Here is a 25,646-nt window from a genome sequence, read left to right as displayed (position 1 = left end):
CACATCTTAGCTCTGAGTTTGCTATGAAGGATTTGGGGTCTCTGAATTATTTTCTTGGCATCAGTGTGACTCGCCATCAGGGTGGTTTGTTTTTGTCACAACGTAAGTATGCAGAGGAGATTATTGATCGTGCTGGCATGATTTCATGTAAACCAAGTTCCACTCCGGTTGACACCAAACCGAAGGTTAGTGCCACCACAGGTGTTCCATATGCAGATCCGACCCAATATCGCAGTCTTGCCGGTGCCCTGCAATATCTCACATTTACTCGGCCAGATATCTCTTATGCAGTTCAGCAGATTTGCTTACACATGCATGACCCTCGCGATGAACATATGAGTGCTTTGAAACGTATTATCCGCTACCTTCAAGGTACTCTTCATCTTGGTTTACATCTTTCTCCTTCCCCGATCACAGACTTGGTTTCATACACTGATGCTGATTGGGGTGGTTGTCCTGATACTCGCCGGTCCACCTCCGGTTACTGTGTTTTCTTGGGGGACAACTTGATTTCCTGGTCGTCCAAACGACAACCTACTCTCTCTCGTTCCAGTGCCGAGGCAGAATACAGGGGGGTTGCCAATGTCGTTTCTGAGTCCTGCTGGTTACGCAATCTCTTGCTTGAACTACATTGTCCCATTAGTAAAGCTACCATGGTTTATTGTGACAATGTGAGTGCCATTTACCTTTCTGGGAATCTCGTGCAACACCAGCGCACTAAACACATTGAAATGGATATTCACTTTGTTCAATAAAAAGTTGCTCGGGGGGAGGTTCGTGTTCGTCATGTGCCTTCACGTTATCAGATTGCGGATATATTCACTAAGGGGTTGCCCCTTATATTGTTTGAGGATTTTCGCACCAGTCTCAATGTTCGTGACCCTCCCGTTTCGACTGCGGGGGTGTGATAGATTATGAAATATTGAGGAATATTTTGTATTGACTTTTGTATATATTGTTACCTAACTTATAGCCTAAATTATAGCAATGTAACAGTCATAGGAATATTGTATATATTGACCAAAGATAGAATGAGAAGGCACGGAATTACATTCTTTCATGATGAAGGAGTGAGAAAGAGATATGGAGGTGGTGGGGACGTATTTTGACGAATTTCGGGATGGTGATGGTGGGGACTCCTCGATTCCGAAGGATGGTGGATATGAATTCTGGCTGGTGGTTGGGATATATTCCGGAGTGTGTTGGTGGAGATAGAAAGTGGTAGTTGGGTAGGAGTGAGGAGAGAGAAAGTGGTTGTGTGTGGGAGTGAAAAGATGATGATGGAGGTTCTTTTGATGATGAAGAAGAAAAGTGGTGGTGGGTGAGAGTTAAGGTGATAGGGAGACGAAGATGATTTGGGTTTGTATTGATTAAATTATGATATATTTTATTAAGGGTTTAGTTAGTTTTCATTATATATAATAAAGTGTGATTTAATTTTTTAGTAAGGGTATTCTTGTAAAATAGAGAGTTTGGAATTGTTTCATTTTATTTGAAATTGTCCAAAATGAAAACTTGTTGCATTTAATTTGGAACGGAGGAAGTATATATAAACACATCAGTTTGAGATTTTTATTCTAATTTACTAATATAAACGTTTCGGAGTTGCTTCTTTCATATGTTAATATTACAACCATACTTTTTTTTGACAAAATATTACAACCATAATTTTTTTTAGAAAATATTACAACCATAATTGAAATATGATGACTCAAGATTTTATCTTGATACTTTTTATCTTTAGCCAATGAGTATGATCAGGGCCGTCTCGGAGATTTATGGGGCCCTGTTCTAAAATGGAGAAAGGGCCCTATATATATATTCATCTTCAACATAACAAATAGATTGGGCACTATGAATTTATCAGTAGCTCTTTTTTTAGACTCAAATAACAATTCCATTTTTTACAGTTATATATATATATGCATTTCATATCCAGAATCATATATTTTAATATCAGGGGCCATCATCTATAAACTCATAGACAATTTCAGCAATTTAACAGTTAAATTAGAGTTCCAAATGGTTTGATATAACCTAGAGTGATGAAGTTCATATCAGTAGCATCCTCTGACTAAATTTCTCATATCTCGAAGTCTCGTCGATTCTGTTCAAAAAAAATTTAACTTTCAACACTGAAAATTAAAGGGTTATTAAGCTAACAAATTAAAAAATAAAATAAGTATGACTGTCTTGTGAAGCATAATTGCTAGAAAAAAAAAATCAGTCCCTAGCAATGTAAAAAAAAAAAATTGTCGTTCAAAACAGAAGTATAACACAAACACATAATCAAGCATAATTGTTGGAAATGGAAATCAATTCAAGCATAAAGTCTAAAGACTCATAATTGCAGTCTTTCAGAAAAATAGAAATCAAATTGCTATAAAGAACTAAAGAAGCATAAAGGCGCATAAAGAACTAAAGAAGCAGTGAAGCATAGTTGTGATTCTTTAATAGATTAAAATAAAACTAAACTAAATAAAATCAACTTGAAGACGCATAATTGCTGGAAAGATAATTAAGTCGTTCAACATAAAAATTATGAGGGAAGATCGTCAATTGGAGAAATTCAGTTTTTCAACATAAAGATAAATCAAACAGAAAGACACATTGCAGAAAAATAAGAATCAAAATACTACTTACTCGAATTCAAGATTGTCAATTGTTGCTTGCCATTGATAATGAATGACAATATCATATTGGGTAAAAATAATTAGTGATAGAAAAAAAAAACCCAACTTTCTATAAAGAATAGAGAGAATCGGTACTAATTAATGAATTGGTCTTATTTTTGGTAATTATGAAAATAATTAATGATAATATTGAAGGAAGAACCGAAGAAGGTAGAAAGTTAATCTTGAAGATATGGAAACTGGAAGAGATTGAGGAAGGTGAATAGTAAACAGCAGCGACTAAGCGTGAATCACGAAGAAAACTGCCAGACTGGAATGTGAAGCAGTGAAAAGCAGGCCGTCCAAACACGTCTTTCAGTTAATTTGCCCATTTACAAATACAAAGCATCAGATTTAAATGGGCCCTTTAAATAAGACCAATTTTTTTCTTTTAGCTGGGGGCCCTGTGCAAAGGGGCTCTTTGCACACCCCTGCTACGGGCCTGAGTATGATTTTCCAAATATTCAAACATACAAGTTCCCCGATCTGGAGATACTTAGAAACAACAAGCTATGCTTATAAGTTATAACTCACGTATGAGGAGACTACCACACAATCCATAATAGGAAGAGATACTCATTTATTAAACAAACAATAAACTAAAAACAGGAGAGCAAATGGAACTTACCCTATACGATAATAATGTCCATGGCAAGTGGCAACTCCTCAAACAGGTGAGCTTGAAGAAGGGGAGGAAGAAGAGGTAAGCGGTGAGAGAATACCTTGACCTAAGGAAGATGTTTTTTTGTGGGCTCTCTAGTTTGGGGCCTCTTATTAGTTAAAGTCTTGCATCAAAATCAAATCAAAAGCAAAATTATATTACTATATTCAATAACCTCAAATAACATGCAAGAAAAATTGTTCATAAAGTTCCTCTGGAGAAAATTTATAATTTTATACAGCAAACATTATATGTTCACGCGCATATGGAGTGAAATTCGTTGATTAAATAATGTTTGCATCATTATATAAAACTAATTTAATTGAATTATTATGTGAGTGAGGGTATTTTAGGGGCGTTTGGTAATAGGGTTACGGGAAAGGAAGATGGAGTATATCCATTTCATTCCCTTAAGTTTAGTTGAGTGGTTTTATCTTTCCCTTTCTCCCTCCGTTATCCTAAATCCCTCTAACTAGTTTCTCTCGTCCCTCCACTTAGAAATGGGGTTTTTGAAAACCCTAGACCATTTACTTTGACCACCCAATCCCTCCAACAACACCCCCTCCACCAACCCACCACTACCACCCTCATCTCACCTCACCTGCACCACCCTAAATGTGCACAACCCCCATCACACCGCCACCACAATCCCACTGCCACCATCCAACCAACACCACATGCCAACCCAACCAACACCACATGCCCACACGACCTGAATGACACCAGCACTAAGAAATCGTCACCATTATCCTCCATCTAAACCACCCACAACCCCTAGAAAAAACATGGAAGAATATAGAGAAATAGAGGGGGTGAAAAACTGTAGCAACAATAATGGGGGAAAGAGACAACGACAAATATGGAAGGGGAAGAGACGACGACACTAAGAAATGGGGAGGCTGCGTAGCGACAGGGGACGATGTGAGGCGCACTATGCAGCGCCACGGGGAGGAACGCCAGTTTGGCGAAGCCGCTACTGGGGAGAGCAGTTCCGACAGGGAACATCAAGTAAAAGATGAAGGATGGTGGAAGAAAGAGAGAGAATAATATTTTCCTTTCCCCCTCCACCTTTTCTTGATTCCATTTCTTTACCCTAATGTCAACCAAACGACCCTTTAACCATTGTATATGGATGCCATCTTGTCAAGAGTTTGCTTCTTTTTTTTCCCGTACCCCTCAATCCCCTATATAATAAAGATAAAGTAGTTCCTCTTTTGATGTCTCCTCCTCATCCCTTATAGAAATAGAGATGATACTAACAAGTACCAAAATAAAATTTATCATAGAGATTGCAGTTCCATACTATATATGTGTGGAAGGATTTACCAATAAGATGTGAATTGGGTATATTGTACATTTCATAAAAATCGAGTGATTGTATTTTTTTAACCGATTTTGTTGCATGTCACTCTTCTTCATATCATAGCATATATAATTCATAGTAATGACACATTTAAAAGGTTCTTTTGAATTTCTACTAATGGCATAAATTATTCTTTAAAGGATAATTGAGTGTTTGATTTTTTTTTCATGAGATTATATTTCTTCGTATGTCACTCTCTTTCATACTAATGACACAAATTATACTTTGGAAAAAATTCCTTGAATGAAATGTTAATCGGACGTGTCTCACTTTCTAAGGTTTAATAGGTGTTTGAATGTTATATTAGATTGTATCACATGTCAGTTTCCTTTATATTTATTAAAAAAGCACAAATTATAATTGATAAAAAAAAAGTCCAAAAGATATATTGGATCCATGACTTCTTACATAACACAAAAAACATGTTACAACAAAACATGGTATCAAACTATCAATTATAAGTTTGTAAACAAAAATCATGAAAATTCATTTTTCTTATGCTCCGTGACAATCCAATAAGTTGCATACTATCCTACGATTATTCTCCATCTTTTTGCAACTCCTCTCATATCTCTTCATCTGAGCAACAAGTGATAGCCTAGTGGTATTGGTATCACCTTCAATCCTATAAGGGCCTGTTCTCCCCAGCTTATTTTCAGTTCAGTTCAGCTCCAATCAGTTCAGTTTAGTTCAGTTCCATTCTTTTATAACCATTTTGTTAAATATTATTATTATGTTGGTATAATTTATTTTACTAATTACTCTTATTATTATTATTATTATCATTATTATTATTATTATTATTATTTAAATATATATCATTACTATTAAGTATTATTATTATTATTATTATTATTATTATTATTATTATTATTATTGTTTCTATACATTATTTTGTTTATTATAGCTTTACTCATTATTATTACTATTATTATTAGGAGGAACATGGTTTAGGTCAAAGCACAAATAAACCCATTTTTTTATGCCCATAAACCAATCAAATCGCGTCAAGACGGTTTATGAGGTAATTTTTGCGGTCCAACCCAATCATTATTTTTATTACTAAATATTTTTATATTATTAAATCTAATTATTAAAATAGTAATATCAATTTACTTCTTAGATATTATTGTTATTATATATTATATATCATCATCAAGTATTAATATATTAATACAAATAATATAAAATAATTATTATTAAATATCATCATTATCATTAATTATTATTATTATTAATTTATGATTATTAATATTATTTACTTATAACTATCATTTTAAAATATTCAAAATACTATTATTATTATTATTATATTACTTATCATTATAATTATTATTTAATATTCATATTATTATTGTTTAAAATATTATTTATATATTTATTACATTTATTTTATTTCAATTTAATTTAATTCAATTCAATTTAATTCAGTTCAGTTCAGTTCAACTATGATAAGTTCAGTTCAATTCATCAGTTCAGCTGTTTTATGCCGAAGAGAACATGCCCTAAGTCATGTGATCGAGTCTCATCCCTTATAAGGAGGGATCCCCAATTTTCCCTATTCCTTGCAAGAGACTTCATCTTACCTTTAAAAAAAATTAAAAAATATCTCTTTGCATTTTTTCTTATTGTTGGAGGATGTTTAGGTGATATTATTCATAATTTTCTATCAAAACTAACAAAGATGTACAATTTTAAGAAAACATAGAAGGTATATAACTTAAGTGGTATATACCCACGTACATGTCGGGCCCAGGAGAATCCAAGGAAGGGAAGGTGGAAAAAAGGGTGGCTATTGGCCGGCCCAAGGCCCCTCTAACAAAATATGAAACTAACAAAAACCATACCTAGGATGGGCGGCGTTGTATAGCTCATCTTCAGATTTCAGCTTCAAAGCTCAAAGCATTGAGAAATGAGTCCCACATCAGAAAACTAAACAACATATGAGAGAGGAAGTGCTATAAGAATGAGGGGAGTAATACCGAGCAACATACTTACCTGGACGGGGTCTATGAGCGATCAAGAAGGCTCATGGCCTGGAGTGATGGCTTCCATTGCACTTCGGAAGGGCATCCCTCCAAGATCTCCCCAAGTGGGAGAGTCTACGTCATAATTTGTGATAGTGGGGCCTGCGTTCGCGCGGCCCCTGTCTAATCCTAAATCAATTTTTTTTAGCTATGTTAATTTAGTGCTTTACCTAAATAAAGTAAGTGATATTTGATGAAAACTACGTCAATATTATACTATTAAATTAAAGATGCTCCAGCATAACCATGAAAATTTGAATGAAACTTAATATGAAAATTTAACCAAATATTAAAACTTCAAAGTTTGCTTTAAAAGAATATGAAGAGTGAGTTTTGCTTTAAAAGAATATGAAGAGTGAGTTTTTTAAATGTTTTGTCCCATATTGAAAGAATAGAAGGGAAGAGTAAGGTTTATAACCAATACTCTTTTTTTATTTCTTGTGTTGGCAGCAATGAGTTTTTAAGTGGGAATAAACTTTTAATTGTTTTTTAAATTACCGTTTGAGTTTTTTAATCTTTTGTCCCACATTGAAAGAATAGAAGGGAAGAGTTAGGATTATAAACATTACTCTTTCTATAACTTTGTGTTGGTAGCAGTGAGTGTTTAGTAGGAATAAATTTAACCATTTTTGATACTAGTGTTTTGGTATTCATTGGGAACACAAAAATAGACAAGCACATCTTCGTTTCTTTTTCTTTCTCCTCTATTATCCTGGCGCAATATTCAAATTCATTCTCAATCTGCTTCTTTGTCAACATCGGAAATGCATAAACCGTGTATCCCTGGAGGTTGATTGTTGTGAGTACGTGTGTTGTTATAAGACAAATTCAACTTTAGAACAATATCTTCTTATGTCATGGTTGTCAGATAAGTTTGTTTTAATTGTTACCAGTTTACGTTCCTACATATGACAATATTGAATCTTCCACATTAAAATAGTTTGCAATGAAGTGTAGAGAAACGAGAAATACCATTCGAAGGGCACGTAAAGGTAAGGGAAGGCGGTAACGACGACCGTCAAAAAGCTCACAAGCAGTGATGCATAGGGGGAATTATGGTACCAAGACTGATTTGAACATTGAAAGGTGGTTATTCATAGATTACAAAAGGTGAGGAGAGATTAATGGATGAAATTTGAAATGGGTGCTTTGAACTTTTGATGCTTTAATCATATGTTTGAATATGTCATGTTAAAAACTTAATTTCAATTGAATGATGCATGCGACGTTACCTTTAAAAGGCTCAAATGTATGTATGAAAGAGGACATATGTCAGGGGTAAAACTAGATATGTGCCATGTATGTGATTATATAAGATTCTAAATAATGATGGTGTCACATGTTTGATAGACTGTATTATTCACCTCTGTAATCATACTATAAATACGTGATATTTGATGACATGCTCTAATTTTACATACTGATACTTTTTAAAGAAAGTATAATATACCTCCAACTTCATAAAAAACAAACTCATGATTTTAATTAGTCAAACATTCTTGAGTTGAAATATCACAATTATCTTGTATTATTTCAAGTTCTACATCCCCGCTGTATAAATGTAAGCGTTTGAGTTGACTTTTAGTTAAAAGTTATCGCTGAAAGTCTAACTTGATGTAAAATTTGAATTTCAACATTTTACACTAATTCTATTCCCACCATATAAAATGAAATAGTAACTCTTTTTGTTACTATTGTAGTGAGTACTTTAACTTTGCTCACAATACATCTAGAAACTTCAAACATCTTATGAAGGACAAGAAGAAGATGAAGTAACACTGCAAAAAGTCTAACTTAAAGCATCCATGAACCGTAATATGTCCAGTAAAATAATGTATTCTTATAATGACAAAGCCTGACATAAAGGAACGGAGTCGGAATACTCCCCCTACTTTAAACTTTTAACCCACAAAAATGAACTTCAAAACCAGAGAATGTATCCCACATCATAAACTTAACAAACATATGAGAGAGAAGGTAGTATAAATTGGAGCTGGCGTGATACTAAACAACTTACATACCTGGACGGGGCCCATGGGTGATCAAGAAGGCTCATGGCCTGGAATGATGGCTTCCATTGCACATAGGAAGGGCATCAATCCAAGATCTCCCCATGTGGGAGACTCTACGTCATAATTTGTTATAGTGGGGGCCTGCGTCAGCGCGGCCCCTGTCAAATTCCAGTTCTAAATTATTATTTTTCTTCATACACTTGTAACTTAAATGCTAAAACTTAGTAAATTGTAACTTATCAATATATAATTAAGAGTAATGTTATATTAAATATATTTTTTAAAATAAAAACAGTTTAAGAATTTAAGACATAATTATACATCATTTGAGGTAATAAATGCTTGATTTAAGTTTTTATTTCTATTTTAAGTTTCATATACGTAAGGGCTATGTATATCATTTTCCTATAATTAATGAGTTTATTAGACATATTCTTTATTGAACTTATTAGCCTAGCATATCTTTAGTGAAATTATTAGACTAAAATACTTACTGAACTTATTAGCTAGGGATACCTTTAGCGTATTTATTAGCTTAACATATGTTTAGTGAATTTATTTGCCAAACATATCTTCAGTGTTAACACTTGTTTAGTGAAAGTAAATTTATTTGCTTAACATATGTTTAGTGAAAGTGAATTTATTTGCTTCACATATCTTTAGTGAAATTGTTAATTTAACATTATGCTAAGTTCAACCAAAACAATTGGAGTAGTTTTGTTACTTCAGTATTTGTAATGCGAGAAGAAGCATTACTCATTACCCATTAGTACATAGTATAAGTAAGATATATTACTATTTTCTGCTTGCCGACTATTCTGAAAGTAACTAGATAGTGTAAAGTATGTTTTGAATTAACAAATATTTCCCTTCACTATATGCCTGGTTTTATGGAGGTTTAGTGCACAAGGTCAAGAAAAGGGCTAATAGTACTAAAACGATATGCTATAACTTATAACAACATGAATAAATTAACATTGAATGAGTTGTCATTCATAAGGTTTGCAATTACCGTATCTAATATAGTATAATGTATGGAAGATATCTATATTTATATATTTTAGATGGTTGGAGTATTTTGCTATAAACCAATTACAAGCTATAAGTCCTAATTAGATTAGACTCGTTGTCAAATTATTGAGTAGAAAGCCCATCTTATATTAAGATAATTGTAAAATGGATGAAATTATAAACATAGCGGAAAAAGTCTAGTGAGTCCTATAAAAGAATCATATCGATTCTTAGCCCTGGTACGACTATTGCCACATCAAACCCTTTATCGATACCTCCAATATTGTATATTTCTCCCTCACTCTGACTTTCTTTCTCCTCTTTCAAGTTTTACGGTTTACCTCCTTTTCACGAGAGATGGATGGCAACACTAAACTAGTGTTGGTAAGTGTTGATGGTGTCTTTAACTCTCTTATGTTTAAGCACGGGTTGACAGTTTCAGACTTTTGACATATTATAAAACTCTCTCTCTCTCTCTCTCTCTCTCTCTCTCTCTATCTCTCTCTCTCTATATATATATATATATATTAGTGTTTGTGACAAAAACAAACCCTAAACATATCTAAGAGGTAGTGCCCCCTCCAGAGAAAAAGAGAGAGTTCTTCCTAATATTTTAGCAAGCACTCTCTAAGATCTTTGTTCGTTGTTTGGTGGTTCGAGTAGAGAAATATAATTGATACTACTGATCTTCATATTGGATGGTGAAACACCTGGAAGGCTAGTGGAAATCACGTTTCAAATGTATGATTTATCCGTTGTCAACTCTTATTAATATATGCATGAGATATTGAGTATTTGATGTTGGATAATTGTTTTCTGAAATTTATGTATCGCATCGAAGTTCCTACGAATATCAGAAAAACTCATCGCAAGTAAAATAGTTAGTTTTTTTTTTTATTAGAGTAAAATAGTGAGCTATTGATGTGAATGAGCATGACATAGAACCTAACATAGTAGAAGCAAGAAGAAATTTAGGGGGCGTTTGGTTCACTATTTTTGGGTTTCAAGAAATAGAATCAATTACCGATTCTCTTTCTTCTTGTTTGGTTCAACCCCTCATCAATCCCTTACCATTACTTGATGGTAATAGATTCCTCCAATTTGTTACCTTCCCTCCCCCTCAAGTAACAAAATCCATTACTTGAAGTTAATGGTTACCCTTCATTTCCATTCATTGGCTTGAACCAAACACTCAATAAAGGTAACCATCTTTGTTACCATTCCCCTTCTCTATTTGTATCAATTCTCTTTCCATTCCATATCTTGAACCAAACGACCCCTTAAGGTCTCCAAATTCCCTTTAGACTTCACTACCAATCTACCATGTGTGAGTAATTGAATATAGGAGATATTGTCTTCAATTGATGAACATGCTTAAACTTAAAATTATATGAAAATTTTCACCTGAAGAAGTTGCGGCTTTAAAAAAGTTGTCTCTAGGCACAAAATTATTATTGCCATAGGATATAACCAAGGACCAGAACTTGCTCTAACAAAAGCATTAACTTTGTCTATTGTTTCTATCTTCCTAAATAAGCTACCCCTTCTCTCGTATTTTAAGCAAATCTCTATTATATAAGGGAAGGGGGTGATAAGTGCGTTTCCAACGCATTATATGACCTTCTTTTGGCTTGTTTTAGCTCCCTTTTCCTCCTTTTCTTCCTTCTTTCTCCTCACTTTTCCCTTCTATTTCATTCACGTGATCATACTTGGTCATAGTGACATTTTGCTAGATTTTCGATCTATTTCGACCGAATTTCTAGCACATATGCTTTCACCATGTTTGTTCGTATTTCTATTGCAGGTATTGCCCTCTTCGGGGTCGAGAAATGCGAGACATGGCATAAGGGAACGAGCTAGAGGCTGAAAGGTAGCCTGAGGTGCGCTTGGTATGCCCCGCACACGATGGTGCGCCCGCACAAGCCACTGGTGCACCCGCACCATCGACCAATTCTGGAGCACAAAACAGACTACATTGGTGCGCCCGCACCTTACATGTGGTGCGCCCGCACCTGCATCTGGTGCGCCCACACCATTTGACGAAGAGATTTCCACCTTGAGGCAGAAGACTCAGGTGCGCCCGCACCTGAGGTCTGGTGCGCCCGCACCTCCTTTTGGTGCGCCCGCACCTCACGATCCGGACAAAAAAAAATCGATCATTAAACCCTCTTTTCGAGAGGAGTTGGAGACTCACGCTTTATTCGAGTTTTCACACAACTTTTTAGGGTTTTGTATTAGAGAGAAAACACTTTAGTTTTCATTGGTAATTGAGATTAGAGATCATAGTTTGTGATTCGATTTACATTCAAGGTACTTTTCATTCAATTCAATTCAAAGTTTTAGTTTTCTTTTCATTCTCTTGGTGTTTGTTTATGTTCTCAAATATTTAAGATCTTCATTCTCTTAGTTTATGAATTGCTTTTCATTAGTTTAATCATTATTAATCATGTTTAACCTTAGATTAGTCATAGATTTTATGTTTAATTGCTTAAACTCCATGATTAGTGAGTAGTTTCATATCTAGGGTTAGGGTGAAAGTATGAATTAGGGTTTAAAAATGTTGTTGATGTGATTGTGATGTATGGAGAAGTTTATGCATTGATCTTGGTGTTTTGAGACCTTAGGATAGATATTGATCACATTTATACTTTGGTATTTTGATTTCAAATGTTCTTAAATTTGAACTCTTTTATCATCCCCAAGATCAACTTAATTTCATACCAAGATATTGGATGGAAATTAAGGGGATCCTTCATTAGGGGTTTTCCAAACTTATTGAATCTCTTAATCAATTAACTAAAGACCATTCGAGAGAGGATTTAGTTGATAGATTAAGGATTACTCTTGAGGACCATTCGAGAGAGGACTCGAGTATTTTAGAGGAGAAACTAAACCTTGCATAATCGTCTTCGTGCTCACAATCGCATTAACAATCAATCCATTCTTATTCATACTAGTAACCTTAACTCTAGTGTCTTTTATTTGATATTTAAACTCGTATTAGTTGCTTGTTCTTGTTATTACTTAGTCTTAATTGATACCAAAACTCTTTCAAACCCCCAAAAACTTCTTCAATTAGGCAGTCTAGACTTGTTAGACTTTAACCAATCCCTGTTTCCCTGTGGATCGACCCTTGACTTGCCCTTACTATTCTTTTAGTAATTGCTTGTTAGGACTACAAATATTGTTTGGAAAGCGGTTCTTAGTGCCTTAACGACACACTAAAAACCTCTTATCAGGGGGGAGCTATGGTGTCCTCTTTTGAACTAACTATTTTACCCCCCTTCCCTTTCTAAATTATAAAAGAAATCTCAAAATTAAAATCGGGACTCAACAAAAAAAAACTACCGAAAATTAATTTACAACACTCACTCACAAATCACATAAAAGAAGAAACTTTACAAATCACTCATACAAATTAAGAAAATCATGTTAAAAAAAATCACGCAATCAAATAAATCAGAAAACTTTATTAAAACTTAAAATTAACATACAAAGTAAAACTAATAACCTAGAACGTCAATACATACAAAAACAACCCCTCAAAAAAAAAAAAAAAAAAACATACAAAAACATTTACTACAAAAATTTTCTTACAAATCACTGTTCTCAAGATCCATTCACAATTACATACTCACAAAAGTTACCTATAAACACAAATTTAAGAAAAGCATAATATAAGATTTTGACGGCGATATCACACATTTATCCATCGGCAATTTGCGAATTTACAAAAAGGTACATAATTTTTTTAACCTTCAAAATTATTTCACATTAGTTGAAATAAACAATAGCAAAATAGAGATGACAACAATGAGTTCAAAAGGAATTTTATACAATCTGACTTAAATTTAATTCATTTTCATATAAAACAAATTTAGTTTTTTCTAAAAAAAGCCAATATTTTAATTTTTGCCCATAACTTTTGCAAAAAGTCCATGTTCAGAAATAAATTTTGAAAAACAAAACAATATCAAACTTTTTGCGAACAATTTTTGCAAAAATCCATTTACAGAAAAAAAAACTAAATTAATTTGCGAAAACTAACGATTTTTGTTCAAAAAAAAATCCAATATCAAATTGTGTATGAAAAAAGTCAAAATTTCATTTCAAATATAATTAAAAGCTCAAAATGTTAAAATTTAGAAAAGGACAAAAATTGAAATGATGACAAATTTTAAATATCGATGTGTGCAAACATATTTTAGAAGTTAGACAAGGAATAAAAAACTGAAGTCTATTTGTAGTGAAATCATAATTTAGAAGTTAGACAAGAAAAAAAATATTTACTTTTTCATAGTGTTTCCTATATATAATGAAACTTTTACATATATTTGGACCTATCTTTTTCTATTATATAATAGAGATTAATTATCAAGGTAAAAAGGTTTATGTAAAATATCATTCAAGAATTAAAGTACAACATATCTCTATTATATAAGGGAAGGGGGGGCTATGGTGTTCCCGAATAAAGAGACTATTTTACCCCTTTTCCTTTCTAAATTGCAAATCCACTTACAAACCAAAGGGAGATTCAAATAAAAATATTAAAATTATAAAAAATCACTCACAAGTCAACTTAAATCATAGAATTGCGTAATTTACATTATACAAATCACTCAAATGATGAAAGTTTACAAAAATCAAAAAATTAACTTACAAACTACAACCAATATAGTACAACGTCAATACATACTCACAAAAATTTGACTTAAAATTCAAGTGTCCACTTTCTTCACAATATATGAAGTAGTGTACTTAATTTAAAAATCAACTAAAAAATTAAAATATTAGAAATCATAGATAAATTCAATAAAATTTCTATTTTGTTCATAGAATTTTGACCTTGAAAAGTAAAAAAAAAAAAAAAAGAGACTGGTGAGAGATTTTAAGTGACAGAGACTAAACCAATTAAATTTTGTAACTAAAAATAATTATACTTTGTATGTCTAATGTTCAAATTTTGACTTTTACATAAGTCGAAAAAAATCGAGTTTCTGTCTTGAAAAGCATTCGAGCACGCATTGCGTGCAAAAAATGCTAGTCAATATAGAGTACACGGATAGTTTAGGTTTGTTCCATTGATTCAGTTTTATCCCACATCGAAGCATCAAAACAAAGAGCAACATGTAAAGGCAAATATAAACGGTCTCCTGAATTATACAATTCATACCTTTCTCGGCCTTTTGGCTAAGATCAAGTGTAGTATCTGTTCTTATCAGTTTAATATCTGATATGTGGGCCAATGGCCCACAACGATATTAAATTTATTTTTGAAGGGGAAGGATTACAGCGAAGGCCTGGCGCACCCCTCCAAATATTGTTCCTCTTGGAATTCATTTGTTATTTTATATTCTCACTTGCTCTATATTTGTTCCTTTTGCTCTTGGAATTCATTTGTTATTTTCGGTTGTTATTTTATATTCTCACTTGCTCAATAGATATTTTTTTAGTTAAATGACATGGTACAATTTTAAAAGAGGAAAAAGTATTTTTTTTCTTTAAAAACGAAGGAAATATTGCTTTATTTGAATTCTTATCAATGTGATAAAGGTCGTAATGTCGAGAGAATCATTATGGCAACGTATACTAGTAGAGGTCATATATATATATTGTAAAAATCTATTTTTTATGGAATTAAAAAAAGATATATGATAGCATAGTAACCATATAATACAACCCTAATAGAATAAAAAACCTGAATCGTGTTTCTAAAAATTCGAGTAATTAAAGTGGATATCGTATTAGAAGTTTGGATATCTAATTTTTCAGATTTTTTTTCACAGCACTAACTCATGTACCTCATTTGTTTTTTTTTTCTTATCTTACCTATCTGGAATATTGGCACTATTTAGAACTAGAGAGAATTTTCTAAATTGTTCTATATTAGAGTGGTCAACATAAATTCGGCCAGCTCGAAAATTAGCGGGTTTTGGGCAAAAAAAGACGGACCAGGGGCAACCTAAATTCGGAAATTTAGGCTAAAATTGCCCCGATCTAAAAATGACCTGATTAACAAATTAACCCGATTCAAATATCCTCCTAAATATTTGGACATTTATTTTTGAATAATTTAAGGTGAAATTATTTTAAAGATAAACTAAAATTGGGACAATTTATTTCAAAAACCCACACTTAGGCACGGGCATCCTACACTAGTGTTTTATAAAAGGGCTAACAAAAATAACAATAGTCATCATCTCTCAGAGACTCAGAGAAACTATATTCGTATGCAAAATATGGATAAATAGCATTATGGATTTCCCCTGAAAGGAGTGTTCAAGAGATGCAACTAGAATTTTTATATTATGTTTCTTTACATACCCTTAATAAATGACGTTATGCAAATAGAATTGTGTATCATCACACCCCTCCAGGTCTTTGATTAATTTTCCAATTCTTAATATCAAATTCAGATATGTCATCCACCGGTGAGACTAATTCTCAACATCTACACTTGAAAGCTAATTACAGTTTACAAAGCCACATCCTATTTTCGAAGCAAATTTTAGCAAATGGACAGACGAGTTATCATTTTATTGTCAAATTGTTCTCTGTGAACATATTATGTCAAAGATCATTATTTTAGATCTACAAGTTGAAGACGTGCTAGTTGCTACCAATTGACCATCAGACAGATTTAGGTGCTTTGAAGATCTGTTTAGTAATACCGCAATAACCATGTTTATATGGTATGAGATAAGACATGAGAGATTTGGTCTCCAAGATATTGTGGTGGAATCAGATTGTCAAATGATCTGAAAATTAACACTTTTCAATATTCTAGCCTCATGTGTATGTTTTAAGTCAATTGTTTGGTCTCATGTAAAGCGGGACGGGAACTTTGTTGCCCACCACTTAGCTAGGATCAATCCCTTTGGCGTAGAGCAGATTTGGGAGAACTATTATCCCCCGGAGGTGGCTCCTTATGTGTTGATGGACGTTTTGTCCCTTGCTATTAATTGCTTACTTTTCCCCTCAAAAAAAAAGATAAGACATGAGAGAGATACAAGCAACCGTGCTGTAAATTTGGAAAACCAATTAAATTGATCATTTGACTACTTCATAAATCTCCAAAATTTTCGAAGACGAAAAAGATTAACTACAACACAGGGAGAGGGAAGCATAGAAGATGTTAAAAAAACAATTAGAGAAGCATATAGAATATTATAGTCATACATTTATTTTTTCTTCTGCGAATTTGATCTTTATAGTTAAGTGAACATAAGAATCAAGCAATTACTTAATGACTTCCTTTTTATTTGTTTCTTTAATTTCCAAAGAAGTGTTTTTTTTTTTTTTTAAATGACTTCCTTTTTATTTGTTTCAAAATATTTCTTTTGTGAAATGGACATACATCATTAGGATAATCATTTATAATTCGTAGCGGTATATTCGTAGCGGTATATTTGTAGCAAATAGACCCAAATTAAAGATGAATTAACACACTGGTTTACCTTCAAATAGCATCCCACATGGAAAGATGATATGTGACACAAGACAAAATGCAGTATAAGAAGAAATTGAGTGACACAGGATTACATACTTACCTGGACGGGGTCTATGAGCGATCAATAAGGCTCATGGCCTAGGGTGATGGCTTTCATTGCACTTAGGAAGAGCATCAGCCTAAGATCTCCCCAAGTGGGAGAGTCTACGTCATAATTTGTGATAGAGGGGGCCTGCGTTCGCGCGGCCCCTGTCAATTCTTATCTCAATATTTACAGTGTCTAATCAACAACTATCGCAATCCAGAATTTCAATACATTCCATGAATAAGAAAGTGCATCATGGCTCAAATCCAAATTCTTCTGGGTTCCAAATATTGAATTTGGGCCAATTTCAGATTGGAAATCCAAAATACCAGTTCCCCATACACACCATATCGAATTTAAATTCAGATTTAAAATTCAAAATACTAGTTCCCATACACACCATATGCGAATTTGAAATCCAAACTACCAGTTCCCGTACACACCATGTACGACTTCCAGGACTAGCCAAGTTCCCATACACACCATGTACGACTTCCAGGACTAGCCAAAACACTACTTCTTGTCCCTCAAATAAAATTGTAGTAAGACGATCATGATAATTGATAGGTAGAGGAACTTTGTTGGTCTGAAAATTGATGAGTAGACCAATTTCCAAACCAAGAAAATAACCACAAATAGGAACATACGTTCAAATACACACAGAAGATGGTGCACCCTTATGGAATCAAAGCCTCCTTTCTTGGGAGTCCCACATTTCTTATGAGAGGAAATACTTCCTCATTTATATATTTCCTCCTTTTTCATTTATATTGAGTTGTTTTCTGAGATGTCTTTGTCGCTTGTAATCAGATGAAGAATTGGGTGTGATGTCCTCTCTCCCGTAGTTTGATGTTCCGTATTAGTTTCCCTTTTTTTTTTGTTTCAAAATCCAAACTTGATTTCCTCCTTAAACTTAGTTTTCTCTTTGCTCAATCTTTACCACGCTAATACTGAAGCCATCATTCAATCTGTACCACGCCAGTTATCCGCCCTTGTAAAGCCTCTATCTTTCAGTTCCTAAGTCGATGAATCGAGCCATGAAGCCATCATTCAATCTGTACCACGCCAGTCATCCGCCCTTGTAAAGCCTCTATCTTTCAGTTCCTAAGTCGATGAATCGAGCCATCCCGACTCCAACCTTCCAACAGAGAAGATCCTATGTGCGTGTTATCAGATGACAGAGCCCTACTTGGGCATAACCGACCCCCTAATCCACAAATTAGAAGGGGGGATTCACGCATGGATGATGCCATCATGGCCGAACCCCGAACTGATGATCACGCTGGAGTTACCCAATGCAACTAAACAAGCCCTTCGATATCTATCTAATGCATACAAATTGGTATACCAAACTCATCTGATTTAATGAATAGCCCTTTGCTTCTATTGCACTTTTTCAAGCCCTTTGATATCTATCTAATGCATACAAATCGGGATTTCAACAATTGTTAATTAAGGGAACAATTGATCAGGAACTTGAGTTTAGGAACTCAAGTTGTAGCTCGATAGTAAAGTTAGGTTGTAATAAAGTTTTTTGGCCTAATTAGTGAAAGAGTTGAGTTTAAAATCCCTAGTGGTCGAGTTTGTTTTTTCTTGTTGGGCCGAATACGTTTTTCCTCGTAAAAATCCCTTGTGCTCCTTTACCTTGTTTTAGTTTTATAATTTCGTAAAAAATACGTTTATTTATTCACATACAATTCACCCCCTTTTCTAGTGTTCCTAGTTAAATGACAATTGTGAAACAGAGATAGTATATTTTAGAAAGGGTCTTCAAACAAGTTTATCTTTCCACGTGACGCTCTACTAAGACTCCTTTAACATGTAAGCCTCTTACTAGAAAATGCCATAACTTTACTACACGTACGTGTACGTGACGTTTGATTTGCGTTGGATACAGATACGGTGGCGGAATATAATTAGTGGATGGCCAGGCATAGACATGGCATCTGATACCCTTTGATTTACTACTCCCTCTGTATTTTTTTAGTTAGCCCACTTGGAATCTTGACACTAATTATAATTTGAGAGTATCTTTTCAATTTTTCACAATATATAAAGAAAAATATAGTCATGTAGCGTTTTTTTTTTCATTCATTTCAAAGAGCACTATATTAATATTCGATCGTCATAACATTGACTAATATATAATGAAAATTGTTTAAGGTCAAAGATGTGTATTGACATACGAAAAATGTCAAAACAGACAAACTAAAAAAATATAGTGGAAGTATCTATGAAAGCTGGAATAAAAAAGCACTAATAATGAAAGTTGGTTGAGCTTTTTGACTTAGGAAGTGAGCCACTCGGTGGCATCTTCTACGTATATTAATTACACTTTTATATCTTTCATACCTTGGCTAACATTTCATTATACAAGTCGTTAGAATAGAGATGTAGTAAGGATAAAATAGGATTTTTTTAATATTTTGGTGTCCTACTCCTCTTTCCATATAGAATAAAAATGCTTAATTAGCTAAATATTCTCGAGGCTTCTAATTTATACTTCTATATGGCCTCTAGCTTTTTCCTTTTTTTTTCTAGGTAAAGTCTTGCGTGAGACTGATCTTGGCCAAAATATGACTGAGACGGATATTACAAATCTATTAGTTTGAAACATACATCTATTCGTTTAAGTCACATATATATTAAGCAAGATATCTTATACATATGTTTCAGAATGAAGGGAAGTTTGATCATTCTCCTGCTTTGTTAAGGGTATATCCTATGGAGTGTGGTGGGAAAAAACCATTTAAGTATTTTACTATATGGAAATCCTCTGCTAAATTTGAAGATATTGTGAGGAATGCTTGGAGCCAAGATATTCAAGGAACTAAAATGTTCAAGGTTATGAAGAAATTGAAGGTGATAAAGGCTGGCTGAAGGAGCTGAATAAGGAAGGTTTTCTAGACATTCAAGCTAGAGACCTTCAAGCATATGAGAGAATGATGGAAGCTCAAAAACAGATGCATAACCATCCTAGTAATGCACAGTTAGCTGCTGATGAATTGATTGCAGTGCAGGAGTATAGAGCACAACACTTGGCGTACACTACATTTTTATCACAGAAGTCTAAGGCTGCTTGGATCAAAGATGGTGATGAGAACACCTCTTTGTCTCATCAAAGCATTAAAGCAAGACGACTACATAATCAAATATATAACATCTATGATGAAAAGGGAGAATGGCATGATGATCCCGATTCTGTAACTAAGGCCTTTTTATGTTATTATGAGAAGTTGCTTAGCTTGGAGGAATTTATGACAGGAGACACCAGTATTGCAACAATTAGTACAAGAAGGGCCAGTCATCACAGATCAACATAATAATATCTTAAATGCTCCATATACTGCTTGTGAGGTGAAGGCAGCTTTGTTTTCCATTCTAGGGTGTAAAGCTCCTGGAACTGAGGGCTTTGGGAATTTCTTCTACAAAGACACATGGCCAATTGTGGGGGATGATGTGATTGAGGCTATATTGGATGCACTGAATGGAGGCAGAATTTTGAGGGAGGTAAACACAAATGTTATCACTTTGATTCTTTAAACAAAATACCCTCAAAATGTTACTGAATTTAGACCTATCTCTTGCTGTAATACCATATATAAGTGTATTACTAAGGTGATATGTAACAGACTGAGGCAAGTTTCACTTGACCTGATTATGGAAAACCAGGGAGGTTTTATGCGTGGAAGATACATCATACATAATATCATGGTTATTCAAGATTTAGTTAAACATTATGGTAGGAAAACACCAAACCTAGTTGTTTACTAAAGATTGATATCCAGAAATCATATGATACAGTAAATTGGGATTTCATTAAAGAGATGCTTGAAGTTTTAGGTTTTCCCTCTGCTTTCACAACATTGATTATGGAATGTGTCACCACCCCTATGTTCTCATTGATGATAAATGGAGTTATGAAAGGATTTTTTAAGTCCTCTAGAGGGCTAAGACAGGGTGATCCTATTTCTCCATTACTTTTTGTATTGTGTATGGAATATCTTTCAAGGATATTGAAGAAGCTAGGTGAATTGGAACAATTTCAATATCATCCTAGGTGTAAAGAAGTTAAGCTTAAACACATGTGCTTTGCAGATGATTTGATAATGTGCTGTAAGGGTGATTTTCCCTCAAGCTATATGCTTTTAAGAGATTTTAAGCTGTTTTCTGATACTACTGGACTACAAGCAAATGTGGGGAAATCAGTAGCGGTGTTCAATGTCGGATACCGGATCGGATCGGATCAGAACCGAAAATTTCGGATCGGAGGAATTGCGTTCCGAATCCGATCCGAAATATCCGAACTTTTCGGATCGGATCACCGGGTTTTCGGATCGGATCACCGGATTTTCGGATAGGGTTCGTTGACATTTTTGAAAAATCCCGATCCGTACCCGATCCGAAAACACGAAATTTTTCCGGATATCTGATCCGAAATATCCGAAATCTTAAAATCGGATCGGAAATCCGAAAATTCGGATCGGATCGGCGGATTTTCGGATCGGATATTTTTGCACACCCCTAGAAATCAGCTGTGTATACATGTGGTATGAATGAAAGGGAGACAAGGAGAATTGTAGATGCATTTGGTTTTGCTCATCAGACACTACCATTCAAGTATCTTGGGGTTCCTATTTGTGCCAAGAAAATTACAGCAGCACAATGTGAAGCTCTTGTTGAGAGAATGGTGGCCAGAATAAGGGTGTGGAGCTCTAGGAATTTATCCTATGCAGCTAGAACTCAACTCATTAATTCAGTGTTGTTAAGCTTTGGGCTCAGGTATTTATCCTACCAAAATAAGTCCCATATGAGATAAGCAAAGTGTGTAGAGCTTTTCTATGGACTGGTGAATACTTGAGTCAAAAGCCCGATTTAGTTACATGGGAGAGGGTGTGTACTCCTAAGAATGTTGGAGGGCTTGGATTTAGAGATGTTATTATTTGGAACATGGCAAGCCTAGGGAAATATGTATGGGCTATTTCAAGTAAACAGGATAGAGTCTGGCTGAAGTGGATTAATACAGTGTATCTTAGAGAAGCAGATTGGTGGGATTACATGCCTAACTCTGGAGCAAGTTGGTATTGGAAGAAATTATGCCAAGTAATAAAAGAGCAAATGAAGCAATTCTACACACTATGGGAGCTTTATGCCATGCATAAATATTCAGTAAAGAGTGTCTATGAAAAGATGAAAGGTGATCAGGCAAGGTGTATTGGCACACAACAATATGGAGTAGACTAAATTTGCCTAAGCACAGATTCATATTCTGGCTTGCTATCCAGGATAAGCTTAGAACAACAGAAAGATTGAGACAAATTGGAATAGATACTAATGGGCTATGTATGTTGTGTGCAGTTCATTCTGAAACACATCAACATCTTTTCTTCAAGTGTCACCTGAGCAATGAGTGTCTCAAACAGCTCAAAAACTGGCTAGGCTGTTATGCTCTTACTGATGATCTTCAGCATTTGGTAAGGTATATTCAGAAGAGCAAGAAGTCTAAATTCAGAAAACAGATAATGTTAGCTGGGTGTGCAGGATTGACATATTTGATATGGAGTAGTAGGAATACTGCTTACTGGCATCAATGGGTTCCTACCACTACTTAGTTGATGAAGCAATTGAAATGTATTGTTAGAGCAAGAATACAAAATGTTCTCCCTCAAAAAATATCTGGAGTAGATTATTATTGGTTTGAAAATCTGTAAAAGTTGTGAATACAAAATGTTCTCCCTCAAAAAATATCTAGAGTAGATTATTGTTGGTTTGAAAATCTGTCAGCCTCTTACTAGAATATGCCATAACTTTACTACAAGTATGTGACCTTTGATTTGCGTTGGATACAAATACGGTGGGGGAATATAATTAGTGGATGGCCAGGCATAGACTTGGCATCTGATACCCCTAGATTTACTACTCCCTCTGTATTTTTTTAGTTAGCCCACTTGGAGTCTTGACACTAATTATAATTTGAGAGTATCTTTTCAATTTTTCACAATATATAAAGAAAAATATAGTCATGTGACGTTTTTTTTTCATTCGTTTCAAAGAGCACTATATTAATATTCGACCGTTATAACATTGACTAATATATAATGAAAAATTATTTAAGGTCAAAGATGTGTATTGACATACGAAAAATGTCAAAACAGACAAACTAAAAAAATATAGTGGAAGTATCTATGAAAGCTGGAATAAAAAAGCACTAATGAAAGTTGGTTGAGCTTTTTGACTTAGGAAGTGAGCCACTCGGTGGCATCTTCTACGTATATTAATTATACCTTTATATCTTTCATACCTTGGCTAACATTTCATTATACAAGTAGTTAGTATAGAGATGTAGTAAGGGTAAAATAGGATTTTTAATATTTTGGTGTCCTATCCCTCTTCCCATATAGAATAGAGATGCTTAATTGGCTAAATATTCCCGAGGCTTGTAATTTCCACTTCTATACGGCCTCTAGTTTTTTCCTTTTTTTTTCTAGGTAAAGCACTGATCTTGGTCAAAATATGACTGAGACGGAAATTACAGATCTATTAGTTTAAAACATACATCTATTTGTTTAAGTCACATATATATTAAGCAAGACATCTTATACATATGTTTCAAAAAACAATTAATTCATCACTAGATTTTCGTAATGTGATAAAATTTGACATGCTGGGCAATCATCCGAGCCACTTACTAATATTTGCTTTAAAGATTGAAAAATATTCCTAGTTAATAGTAGACATGTGGGAATGAATGCATCATAGATTTCGAATACGGTGAGACCCCATGGTACAGTAACATAAGACGTAAGATATATAAGAAGAAGAATATTGGCTTACCATTAATCCATTATCGATCAACAGAGTCGAATAATGTAACTAGTGGGATCGTTGTTCGATCAAGAATTACAATGCAAGTTGAGTCTCTATATAAAGGAACCCAAGCATGCATTGTTTGCAAGTGAGACAGTCGGAGTACATAGAAGCACTTGAAATTAAGGTATGCAATGGGCCGTTATTTCCTTTGATGATCTTAATATATATTCATTTTGATCAATCAATGTTTTTTTACTTTTAGTTGACTCCTAGCTTGCTACCTAGAAGAGTTAAATATATGCAGATTATAATTTCAATGATTTCTAGATAATGTATATATCATGCACAAGCACAACTAATTATTAATTAAGCAAAGTTGACGTACATTTAATTTTCCTTTTCTATTAACGAGCAAAACAAATTAAAGTTAAACCAACCGATGTTTGCAATAATAAATTTTTGGCAGGAGAAATTAATTAAAGATGGCTAGCATATTCCAGTAAATCCTGGGCAAAACATTCCCTTAAAAATGTCGAAGGTGAATGCGCCTGAACACATGAATGAGTTGAAGGTTCATTCAAGGTTGTTTTCTTATAATCCTCATTCTTCCAACTTTGAAATTGCAAACGGCAATGCTTACTTTAAAGTTGGACAACCTGGTGAGAAAGTAGTTCCTGGAGAGAAAGGCTCTGTTACAGTCCACGTTGTTTGGGCCTAATTCCCATTATCAAATCATGCACGGTGCAGTTACTATTACTATTTACTAAGTAATACGTACTACTAGCTTCTAAATAAGACTTGCAATCCCTGCACTAGTGTTAAGATGTTAACGTTAATTTCATATATATACGCTCATGTACTATTTGCTTCTGCTTACATACCGCTGCCGCTCGCTTTAGCATCAGCGTCGCATCTTAATAATACCATAAACTCATATATTTGTTAGAATTAGAAAAAGGGTGAAGAAGATGAATACTATGAATAACGAATCTTCTAGGCGTGTGTCGACACTTTCCCAAAAGCAATATTCCTACCCTACACTGAGCACGGGTTGCAAGGAATTCACTTTCGAGATACAAAGAAGAACAACAAATATCACGCTCGTTATGAAATTTGTCAAATGAGTGAAAGGAAGAAATTATTTGTAAGATGATGAACTTTTGATTTAATTTTTGTGCAAGAGAGAGAATCTGATTTTTCATCTATCCTTCATCATATGAGAGTTCTCATATATATACCAATGCTCAATTGTTTCTGAGAAACTGAAACAATACCTTGAAAAACCGTCAATTTGCGAAGCCACGTAAAACCGCAAGAAAACAGAAGAATTTCGCGAGTCGAGATCAGTGTCGCGAGTCGCGACTGGGCGCCGTCGCGAGGTGCGACCCAGGTCGCGAGTCGCGAGCACTCAATCATCTTCTCGTTCCTTCTGCTTCGCGAACAGCACGCTGACGAAAGATCTCGCGAGGTGCGACATAGGTCGCGACTCGCGACCAAGCCCAAGCCTCTGCCTGCTGCTTGTACGATGCTTGCTGCGACATTTGCGAGGCTTGCT

The 25,646-nt window shown here is 34.3% G+C and overlaps 1 long non-coding RNA gene, 3 other non-coding genes and 1 pseudogene across 4 annotated transcripts; all 5 read left to right on the top strand.

Annotated features, from left to right (window-relative positions):
- Positions 1-6,686: 6,686 nt before the first annotated feature.
- Positions 6,687-6,846, top strand: LOC125493923 (U1 spliceosomal RNA). The gene has a single exon (XR_007270248.1). It is a non-coding gene; the product is annotated as a U1 spliceosomal RNA (small nuclear RNA).
- Positions 6,847-8,736: 1,890 nt separating this feature from the next.
- LOC125493925 (U1 spliceosomal RNA) lies at positions 8,737-8,896 on the top strand. The gene has a single exon (XR_007270250.2). It is a non-coding gene; the product is annotated as a U1 spliceosomal RNA (small nuclear RNA).
- A 6,019-nt stretch (positions 8,897-14,915) lies between these two features.
- Positions 14,916-15,128, top strand: LOC125493926 (U2 spliceosomal RNA; annotated as a pseudogene).
- Positions 15,129-17,288: 2,160 nt separating this feature from the next.
- Positions 17,289-17,448, top strand: LOC125493924 (U1 spliceosomal RNA). The gene has a single exon (XR_007270249.2). It is a non-coding gene; the product is annotated as a U1 spliceosomal RNA (small nuclear RNA).
- Positions 17,449-23,781: 6,333 nt separating this feature from the next.
- Positions 23,782-25,353, top strand: LOC109136132 (uncharacterized). Its single transcript, XR_002040996.3, has 2 exons — positions 23,782-24,275; positions 24,558-25,353. It is a non-coding gene; the product is annotated as an uncharacterized LOC109136132 (long non-coding RNA).
- Positions 25,354-25,646: the final 293 nt, after the last annotated feature.

Source organism: Beta vulgaris, chromosome 9 (assembly GCF_026745355.1).
Source record: "Beta vulgaris subsp. vulgaris cultivar EL10 chromosome 9, EL10.2, whole genome shotgun sequence".
NCBI classification, from domain to species: domain Eukaryota; kingdom Viridiplantae; phylum Streptophyta; class Magnoliopsida; order Caryophyllales; family Amaranthaceae; genus Beta; species Beta vulgaris.
Note: the sequence above shows the minus strand (reverse complement) of the source record. Positions and strands in the feature narration are given on the sequence as shown.